Here is an 11,974-nt window from a genome sequence, read left to right as displayed (position 1 = left end):
TGTGGTATTACATTATTTTTTAGAAATGCATGTAATGCGTTTATAAACTTTATCGGACCGTAAATAAGCTTTTCTTATAATGGAGATCTTTTCAGCCCTACCTGTGTCCGCAATGGTCTGCGAATCCACAACCTTCTGCCGTGTAATGCTTACAAAACGAACCGTTTCTAAAACAGCATATCTAAGGCTCTGGTTTGTCCTAGGAGTGAGGGTAAACAGTATGCATGCTCTCTGCTATCCACTTTATGTTTTAATTATTATTTTGGGTATAGGGGAGGGTCACTTGGGGTATTTTGGGTATAGGGGAGGGCCAGCCGTTTCAATTTCAGAGATCCGTTTCTTTCAGGTATCTCTCATTATAAATAATGTACAGTCCCTAACCTTCTGTCTTATGTAGGCCTAACCATACCAAACGTAACATATCATACTAATTTCAGTTCCCGGATTTACGTTTACTATGTTACATCTAGACAATGAGTCCAGGCTGGGTATGCGTGTCAAATGTTCCCTTTTCTGACACATCTCATGACATGCAAACATCCCTTTTTATTTTTCATATCGACTTCCCCCTCCAATTTGTTGCATAATGCTGTTCCTTGCTAGTCTGTTGATGTATTTTCAGGTTTAAACCCATCACAGCTTTTAACCCACCAGACAACAACAAAAAAGTGTCAACAGAACTGAGACAACTAACCCCCCAAAAAGTCTGAGATGATAAGGTGATCAGACATGGAATATTCTGTAATAGAACATGATCTCTGTCTCTGCAACATCAGTTGGTGGTGGTGATAATGGCCCAGTACATGACAAATGAATAAAGTGCTCAGATACAGTGCTATCCGCAGACCTTTCGTTGTATGTGATGGTGTTCGAACGGCAAATGTTGTTTTCTTTAACCAAAGGATATCACTTGGCAGTAGAAAACGGAGACTGTAGAAGTGCTTTGTCATAAGGTTTACAAAGAGGCCATGCATTCGAAATCGGTTGTCAAGAATGGAGCAGCTAAATTCCCACGTTTTAGGGATTCTCAGCTGGGCGATTTCATCAAGTTACCTCTGCAAGAGTTGACTCAAAAGTTGTGGCTGTGTCCACTTTGACCCTAGCCTTCTGAAACCAGCCTGATCTCACAATTGCTCTGCTTGATCAGGCTAGTTTGACACCCAGTTTGTTTTTCGTCAGTATTCATACAGTAATAGAAACGTGCTTTATTTTGCAACTCTAGAATACAACCAGAATACAAATGAATGCCCACCTACAGTCCAAGAGAAGAAAGGAACTGTTCTACAGTAAGCTAGTTATCCCCTCTTCCATGGCCCATTAACCACTATACTATACAGCCCGGTAATGTTTTATTACTGAGTGCTTTAAGGAGTGGCTGGCTGGGTCCAGTCTACTGGTTCAGAGAAAAACCCATAACCATTCACCGTAATGAGGATTGAGCTGTATTCTCAATGACTGTCTCCAGGCTATCACTGCTGGTAAACGCTATTAATGACAATTGATTATACAAGAAATTACGAGTTAATTGCAAGTGAAAACAAGTTGTAAAATATATGCTTACTCTATTGGTCACATAGTAACAGACACACACACACACACAATACAAGATGCCATGCTTTAGTGAGAACAAGTATATGTATGATTATAAATGTAGAAGAACATACGCATTTAAAACAGAGCTAGAGAACATTGAAAAAAGCAACTCCCATCTAATGTGCATGTAGAATCTCATGAAACAGAACAGATGTGGGGTGTAAAAGTGCACGTTCGCATGCTCACAACTTCCCTCGGAGGGGCACTCAATTGCACCTCTGTGGTTATTTCACCATCACCATGGATGTCAAGTACATCCCAAATGGCACCCTTTTCCCTATATAATGCACTACTACCATATGGGCCCTGATCAAAATGAGTCACTACATACTGTAGGGTATAGGGTGCCATTTGGCACTGGAAGAGAGGAAATGGGTCCAGTCAGGTGAGTATAATGTAGTGTAATGTTCCAGTGTGCCAAGCGCCACATAAAATCTTCTATCGTAATGACTTTATCATTCAAATTAACACAAGGAGGCCCTCTTTAACATAAGGCATCTTTATATCCAACTGTTCCTCAATGGATTTTCTACATTCTCTTTTATAGGTGGGGGACACATAAAGGATAACACTGTCATATTAATATGTCCTTTAAAACAGGAGGAAAGGTTCTGGAAGAGAAAGACTCAGTGATTGTGGGAGTTGCTTCTGCTTTCGTGTTTTATGAAGTGTAAACTCCACTAACTAATAATTTGATAACTTGATTGGACAAAATGTTGTCATATGCTCTCTTGTATTGTATAAACATCTAACACATGAGTGTTGTTTAGTCACACTTTTAATAAAGAACACTGAAAATACAAAACAAGAAACCGCACAAACAACCTCCCACAATACCCATAACAAACACACCCCTATATATAGGATCTTCAATCAGAGGCAACGAGAAACAGCTGCCTCCAATTGAAGGCCCAATCCCAATAAACTAAACATAGAACTAAACACCCCAGATCAGACATAGAAATACACTAACATAGACCAAAACCACGGAAACTCTAAACAAACACCCCTCTACATAAAACAAATACCCCCCTGCCACGTCCTGACCAAACTACAATAACAAATGACCCCTTTACTGGTCAGAACGTGACAGTCCTCTCTATTGGGTCAAATGGATGCCAATGTTTTCCAGTAGCCTGTGAATGAATGGAGACGTGTCTGTTACAATATGGCAACCCATACCAAATTGAAAAGCCATTGCCTATCTAAGCTTTTCTTTCCCATGTTATATTAACAAGGAGTAATCCTCCATGAAACCCACTGGTGGAATATTACAGATTTGTAATCAGTCCTTGCAGCATCTCAAAATAGACCCTTTCTCTCACAGGGGATCTGATGTGAATTATAAATCCTAAACTTGCGCTTACATGAGATAAATTATATCCATGGTAGCCTGCTCACGGAATACTAACAGGTACTTGTGGTGATGTGATGTATATCTAATAGGAGAAGGTGGGTTCCTGAGACCTCTACTGCTGTGCTGATGTGTGTTAAAACTGAGTTATAGCACAGCATTGTGCTGAGGCAAAATGATCATGGGGATATCCTTCATATTACGGATAACACTTTGTGACATCTGCTGATGGAAATAAACTCAGCAAAAAAAGAAACGTCCCTTTTTCAGGACCCTGTCTTTCAAAGATAATTCCTAAAAATCCAAATAACTTCACAGATCTTCATTGTAAAGGGTCTAAACACTGTTCCCCATGCTTATTCAATGAACCATAAACAATTAATGAACATGCACCTGTGGAACGGTCGTTAAGACACTAACAGCTTACAGACGCTAGGCAATTAAGGTCACAGTTATGAAAACTTAGGACACTAAAGAGGCCTTTCTACTGACTCTGAAAAACACCAAAAGAAAGATGCCCAGGGTCCCTGCTCATCTGTGTGAATGTGCCTTAGACATGCTGCAAGGAGGCATGAGGACTGCAGATGTGGCCAGGGCAATAAATTGCAATTTTCCGTACTGTGAGACGCCTAAGACAGAGCTACAGGGAGACAGGACGGACAGCTGATCGTCCTCGCAGTGGCAGACCACGTGTAACAACACCTGCACAGGATCGGTACATCCGAACATCACACCTGCGGGACAGGTACAGGATGGCAACAACAACTGCCCGAGTTACACCAGGAACGCACAATCCCTCCATTAGTGCTCAGACTGTCCGCAAAAGGCTGAGAGAGGCTGGACTGAGGGATTGTAGGCCTGTTGTAAGACAAGTCCTCACCAGACATCACTGGCAACAACGTTGCCTATGGGCACAAACCCACCGTCGCTGGACCAGACAGGACTGGCAAAAAGTGCTCTTCTCTGCCGGGTCGCGGTTTTGTCTCACCAGGGGTGATGGTCAGATTCGCGTTTATCGTCGAAGGAATGAGCGTTACACCGAGGCCTGTACTCTGGAGCGGGATCGATTTGGAGGTGGAGGGTCCATCATGGTCTGGGGCGGTGTGTCACAGCATCATTGGACTGAGCTTGTTGTCATTGCAGCCAATCTCAACACTGTGCATTACAGGGAAGACATCCTCTTCCCTCATGTGGTACCCTTCCTGCAGGCTCATCCTGACATGACCCTCCTGCATGACAATGCCACCAGCCATACTGCTCGTTCTGTGCGTGATTTCCTGCAAGACAGGAATGTCAGTGTTCTGCCATGGCCAGCGAAGAGCCCAGATCTCAATCCCATTGACCATGTCTGGGACCTGTTGGATCGGGGGGTGAGGGCTAGGGCCATTCCCCCCAGAAATGTCCGGGAACTTGCAGGTGCCTTGGTGGAAGAGTGGGGTAACATCTCACAGCAAGAACTGGCAAATCTGGTGCAGTCCATGCACTGCAGTACTTAATGCAGCTGGTGGCCACACCAGATACTGACTGTTACACATTATTCCATTTCTGTTAGTCACATGTCTGTGGAACTTGTTCAGTTTATGTCTCAGTTGTTGAATCTTGTTATGTTCATACAAATATATACACATGTTAAGTTTGCTGAAAATAAATGCAGATGACAGTGAGAGGACATTTCTTTTTTTGCGAGTTTACAAATGAGTTTACATTTGATTGATATTATGCAGTGGTAGAATACAGAAGCAGCAACTACAGTACAGATACTCTGGTGTGCCTCTGCTTCCATGCTACCACGAGATGCAAATTCCTTGAGTATACGACAATACCTCAGGACACACAGTCCATGGTCGAGTGCCAAATGGCATGCACCCTATTCCCTATAGTGCACTACTTTTGACCAGAGCCCATAAGGCAAGGTTTCGTGTCCCTTAAACTAGGTGACACAGGTGTGTTTCAGAGAGATACTTGATTTATCCTGTTGTTTTTCGGCCGAGTGGAACGTTTTATGGGAGCTCAGGTGGGATAATAAATTTGCCAACAGCTACCTATTCACTCCTGCACAGAGACATTGGTTAGCCAACTGGTCTCCAACCATCAGCCTCACTGATACATTCTGTTGTTTACTATATAGCTTTTCATGAGTCATAACCACTGATGTATGTCAGTCTATGGTCCTAACCCTTCTAAAACACCGGCATCATTACTATAGGGATTTTCAACGGGAGGAAAATAGCTGTGAGAAACAGTTGGGAGTACAACTGCTTTGACCAATACGTTGAATCATCATCCAGTGGTAGGGATCTATGCTGAGTAATTGTTATTTGCAGTGCTGTGATGTCTACTGTTTTTCTGTGCTCAAGCCATACGCTTCCAGTAACAGCATATCACACTCACACACACACACACATTTCCCAATAAATACCCTTTTTCTTATACAATAATAGGGTCACTCTGTTTGGAGCAAGGCCTTGCTCTGTCGTTGCGCTGCGTTGACAGTGTCAGCAAATATCCTCTTCTCACTTAGGTGTAATTCCTTTGAAAAAGAAAACATCACATTGAAAAAGAGATCCCACTACTCATCCAGCGATGGTAGTATCAAGACAGAACAATGTTTATGTTCTAAGCACATTTGTCTCCTATTACAACACAACCAGTGCCAAACCTGTGTGTGTGTGCGTGTGTGTGTGTGTGCGTGTGTGTGCGTGCGTGCGTGTGTGCGTGCGCGTGTGTGCGAGCATGCGTGCGTGCGTTTGTTTGGAAAGGGGGTGCATGGCTTGAAGTTTGGTGAGGGGTTTTGGCGGCAGGGGAAGAGATGAATGCCTGCTCCACCACCAAAGAGGGGGAGGATGGGAGGATTCTATGATCCTTTGCCAAAGCCCCTTGAAATAATATTTGAGATTTCCCACAAACCACAAAGTTCTGCTAGTCACATGGATGATTTGTCAAGTGTGACGGTGTGGTCTTAGCAGAATGAACACAGCACGGCCACTACCAACAGTTTCAAATAGTTTCAAATCTCAAATCAAGTTTTAGCCACAATGTATTCATTGGAGCTCCATGTTTAAAAAAAAAGTGAAACAGCCAATCCAATTTCAGTCTACTTCTGTCCTTTTTCTTCAGACCTAGATCTACCAAAAGTAAAATGGTATTCAGCACAGCTCAGGTGGTGGTGGACATTATCCTCTTGTTTGCAGCACCCAGCAGGACTCGGCTTCAATACAGTTTAGGCCTTTTTTACGACTCCTACAAAAGTGCAGACCCATACAAAATGAAGACATCTGCAGCTACCCCTGTTCTCTCATCCTTCACACACTACCGCCCAGGATTTTAAACAGCAGCCACAGCCTGGAGAATTCTGGGTGAGAATTCTGGGTGGGTGTGAACAGAGTGGCCTCTAGTCAAACACAGACTGACCTACTACCCTTTTGCATGCGGACAACTTCATGTGTGCGGTATCTTTAATCAGTCTGTCTAGATGTGTATTGTCTTTCTACATTTTTCTAATTGACAGTAAAATAACAACCGTTAGGTATTTTAGATAAATGATGGTTGATCAACTTCTGCTCAGACCCGTATGGTTAGGAATCTTATTATTTGAGCACCTCTGTCAGTGCATAGGGTAAAATGCCATCGGAATGGGCTGCTCTTCTCCCCTTTAATCAAACTATATTTCACTTTGTCTCGGGCCTAACATTCACTTTGAGCATGCTGTAACTCTTCCGCAAGAACGCAGATGTTAGTGTGTCTGTGCAAGGATGCGATGCCATGCAAGTTTGTGTGTTTGCGTCAATATGCGTCCCACCGGAGCAAACTGCCTGGCTGGTGATGTTTAACATGATAAAGTATTGCAATTCTTTACTGATAACACTAGCAATAAACCTAGAGAATTGCCCCCCTAAGTCATTAAGGGTGTCCAACCTCCACAGCAAACCGGGCTGGCATATGAATCTGAATCTGCTTTCCCACATCTTCCCTCGGGTTCAAACATAAATCCCAGCCTCCGACAAGGCCATATGCTTGGGGCGTGTTTCCAAAACTGCTCCCCCTGTCCCCCAGACCACTGCAAATCCTCCACCGACCCCTCCCCTCGTGCAAACCAAACAGCGGAATGCCATAAAACTACAATGGGGGAAAAAGGAGTGAAAAAACAAACGAAAAGAGAAAAGACAAAGGGACAGAGGCATCTGTCAGGGAACAAAGAACATCTGCGTCGCTGGAGTCACTCAATGAGAGACGATGTGGCCCTAGTGGGCCAGAGCCATTACCTCCTCACAAACTCGTTCACCAGGAGGAAGTCATCTGGAGCTGGAGCCATAACTCTTGACCCATCCACACTCCCAGACAAAGCCCAGTGAAAAGCAGAGGGGCAGGGGAGACAGTACGCTAGCTAAAGGGCCTGAGTGTTTTTAACTGACCCGGTAATGGACTGTGGTCGCCATCAAGGAGCATCTGTTGGAGTCCATGTTTTATGGTCATATTGTGTCTCCGCTGAAGCAGAGAGAGTAAAGGCTCCTGACTCCTGTAAAAGGAGGAGCCCTGAAGTCTGCTTGCGATATTTCAGCTCAATGACAAACCAACTTCGAAAGGCCCCAGAGCTGATTGTGGCGGCCAACTGCTTCACTTCTCTCTCTGACCCACAACTTTCTTTTACACAAGAATACTGATATGATTGTCTACCCACCATGGACCATAGTAAAATAAAGTGTTACTGTATGGCTGTGGCAGGTCTTGTTGGTTTCAAACCTGGGCCTGTACTGATAGATCTTGTGAGGGCGACCAACATAGCAGAGAGGAGGGTTTGTAGTGTGGGTTGTTTGTGGGACGTGTGGCCCGCAGGTGGAGGACGATCCTCTTCATTGTAAAGACGAGCTATTACTTACACATTTTCATTAAGGATGTTAGGTAAGAAGGCGGTGGAATAAGCTAGCTGACAATTATTTTTATATCAGGTTGAGTATATCTCCATATCCACAGATCATACATATGCTGATTTCACATACAGTATGAGTGACATAAATGTGTTATCACGTGTCCATTTCGCAATAAAAATTAACCGCACTCATAACCTAATAGGAAAGGGTCGGGGGACGCATAAAGAAAACTCTCTTTAATTGAGACAATGGAAACAACTCCAAAGTCAAAATCAAATATGGAGGATGAGGACCACATAGACTCATTCACAGCCTTACTGTAAGTCATATACAGCCACCTCCAATAACAGATACTCCAGTCTGCTCTGAGTCCACACTGGGCCGTAGGGGAGGGCAGACAGCATACAGCCTACACCACGTAGGCCCGGGTCTGTGATTTAGTGGGCATGGTGGGAAAGGGGCCTCCACTAATGGAATATCTAATGTCTGCACGGCCGACACTTTAATCTCTGGTGAGACCGGAGGTCCGCACATTTACTGTATAAATCAGAGACAACGGGGAGCTCAGAGTAAACCCGCGCCGGCCGTAAGTTACGACCCGCAACCTCTCTTCCAAGAAAAACACTGGAGGAATCCTCTGCGTCCCAAATGGCACCCTATTCCCTATATAGTGCACTACTTTTGACCAAGGCTCATAGAACTCTGGTCAAAGGTAGTGCACTACTTAGCAAATAGGGTGCCATTTTGGATGCTCCTTAGACTTGGCTGTGATGCATCACAGGGGGGTATACAGTGGAGGGAACCATTGAGGTTGTCTGAGCTGAGACAGGCCAGGATCCAGCAGACATTCTGCTATCCTCCTGTTGGAATAGTGAAGGGAGACACTAGACAGTCAGAAGAAAGAGACCTTTTCCACATATACTTTGTTTACTGGTTTTGAGGGAGACAGTAATAGGCAGTCATGCTGCACAGGTGCAATCTCTGGCTGAGTCCCAAATGGAATCCTATTCCTACAGTGCTGCCCTACTTTTGACCAGAGCCCTATAGAGAATTGGGTGCCATTTGGGACTCAGGCTCTAACCTCTTTGTTCCCGGTGGTTACAAGACAAAATTCACAAACAAACAAGACTCCAGCAAAACAGAAAACAAAGTTCCATAAGCCAATCAGTGTGCCTGCACTCACAAAGATCCTCCCATTCAGTTCTGCCAGGTCACATTGAACCAGATATGTGATCAAGAGTAAATATTCAGAGAGAGGATATATGATACCAATCAGGCCCTCATGGAATGGAGTTTCCCACCCCTGTTCTATAGACAGGTGTGTGCCTTTCCAAATCATGTCCAATCAATTGAATTTACCACAGGTGGACCCCAATCAAGCTGTAAAAACATCTCAAGGATGATCAATGGAAACAGGATGCACCTGAGCTAAATTTCAAGTCTCATAGCAAAGGGTCTGAATACTTATGTAAATAAGGTATTTCTGTTTTGTATTTTTAATACATTTGCAAACTTTTCTAAAAACCTATTTTTTGCTTTGTCATTTTGGGGTATTGTGTGTAGATTGATGAGGAAATGTGGAAAAAGAGAAGGGGTCTGAATCCTTTCCAAATGCACTGTATAAGTGGCAGAACTCTGGAAACATTACAAATGGAAACATCTTCCATTTGCCAGGTTGTGAACTTTTATGTTTCTGTGTTACCACTCTGCAAGGGACTTCCATGTTGCAATGCAGAACAACTCAAGGATGCTTCCAAAATAACAAAATTTATGGCTACAAACTAAACTGCCACGTGTAGACAAATCTTGCAGGCTACTTTTTGAATGTCTTTAGTTACTCTCCAGTCTTATCTACCAATGTTCATGTGCTGGAAGCAAGCTACACTAAATGACCAAAAGTATGTGGACAACTGCTCGTCGAACATCTCATTCCAAAATCATGGGCATTAATATGGAGTTGGTCTGCCCTTTGCTGCTATAACAGCCTCCACTCTTCTGGGAAGGCTTTCCACTAGACGTTGGAACATTGCTGCGGGGACTTGCTTCCATTCAGCCACAATTCCACAAGAGCATTAGTGAGGTCGGGCACTGATTAGGCCTGGATCGCAGTCGGCGTTCCAATTCATCCCAAAAGTGTTTGATGGGGTTGAAGTCAGGGCTCTGTGCAGGCCAGTCAATCCTTCCACACTAATTTCGAAAAACCACTCCATCCAACGCTTGGCATTGTGCATGGTGATCTTAGGCTTGTGTGAGGCTGCTCGGCCATTGAAACCCATTTCATGAAGATCCCGACGAACAGTTCTTGTGCTGACTTTGCTTCCAGAGGTTGCAACCGAGGACAGACGATTTTTATGCGCTACACGCTTCAGCAATTGGCGGTCCCGTTCTGTGAGCTTGTGTGGCCTACAACTTCGCGGCCGAGCCGTTGTTGCTCCTAGACATTTCCACTTCACAATAACAATAACAATCCTTACAGTTGACCGAGGCTGCTCCAGCAGGGCAGAAATTAGACGAACTGACTTGTTGGAAAGGTGGCATGCAATGATGGTGCCACATTGAAAGTCAATGAGCTCTTCAGTAAGGCCATTCTACTGCAAATGTTTGTCTATGGAGATTGCATGGCTGTGTTCTCGATTTTATACAGTTGTCAGCAATGGGGTGGCAGGTAGCCTAGTGGTTAGAGCGTTGGACTAGTAACCGAAAGGTTGCAAGATCGAATCCTGAGTTGACAAGGTAAAAATCTGTTGTTCTGAACAAGGCAGTTAACCCACTGTTCCTAGGCCGTCATTGAAAATAAGAATTTGTTCTTAACTGACTTGCCTAGTTAAATAAAGGTTAAAAAAATTAAAACAGTGTGGCTGAAATAGCCAAATCCACTAATTTGAATGGGTGTCTGCATACTTTTGTATATTTAGTGTATCTATCAATCTGGTGCTGCAAAAATATCTTTATAAAATGTGTTATGCTAAAATGTGGTTTCCTTGGTCTGTACTTTCCCTTCACAGAGCCAATGACTGCCTGTCTTTCTCTAGTACAGCAGCTTTATGACCGAAATGTCTGACATGACGGTTCTCATTGAAAATGGGATGGAGTGAAATAGGTTTCATGACAGCACGAAATGCCATTACCCATGTTCAACTGAATGTGCCATCTTCACTTTCTATTTGCGACTGTGAAGTAAATAGGGCTTAGACTGCCTTCTGGCCCATACGACCAAGGTGTAATGGGGTGCTCTTCTCATTATGAATACAGTGTAAATTAAAACTGTCTTATACAGTACAAATCACAACAAGATTCCCGACAGCATAGCCTAGTGGTTAGAGCGTTGGACTAGTAACTGAAAGGTTGCAAGAACAAATCCCCGACCTGACAAGGTACAAATCTGTCATTCTGCCCCTGAACAAGGCAGTTAACCCACTGTTCCTAGGCTGTCATGGAAAATAAGAATTTGTTCTTAACTGACTTGCCTAGCTAAATAAAGGTACAATTTAAAAAAAAATCTAGTTATTCTTATTGTGTTCTTTTTTATTATTACTTTTCATTTTAGTCTACTTGAAATATTTTCTTCTTCTTGAACTGCACTGTAGGTTAAGGGCTTGTAAGTAAGCATTTCACGGTAAAGTCTACACTTGTATTAGGCGCATGTGGAAAATACATTTTGATTTGATTTTACATAGCTAGGGATAACATGTCAATTTTTACAGTTGGACTTTTGCCTATGTAGATACATTGAAACAATGCACTCTATTTATTTAGACTATAAATACAAATGTTGCACAAATCCATTGAAAAAGTGGAAGAAGCTTAGGATGGTGGGGGTGGAGGTCATCTTGAGATCATCTTGGGACTTTTTGGGAGGAACAGCTCTATGATATTTTCCTCATCTATGATACTTCCGGGAGAGGGGATTTACGCATGCGCTACAGACGGCTATATCGGTCCTCTAATACAGGACAAGTAAAGGCCCATCGCACTACTTTCGTGGGGGGGAAATTCCCTAAATAAAATTATATCTATTTTTTATTCTAATTTTTCAGAGGGTGCTGATGGGTATACAGGTCTATAATCTCTACAGACTGTAACTGTAATGTGATGAGGTAATGAAAACGCTCCTTTATGGTAATCATGTTCTGCTCTTTTAGGGTGATATTAGATCAGA

Source organism: Salmo salar, chromosome 29, assembly GCF_965601325.2.
Source record: "Salmo salar chromosome 29, fSalSal1, whole genome shotgun sequence".
Classification (NCBI taxonomy): domain Eukaryota; kingdom Metazoa; phylum Chordata; class Actinopteri; order Salmoniformes; family Salmonidae; genus Salmo; species Salmo salar.
The sequence above is the reverse complement of the archived record's forward strand: the minus strand, read 5'-3'. Positions refer to the sequence as shown.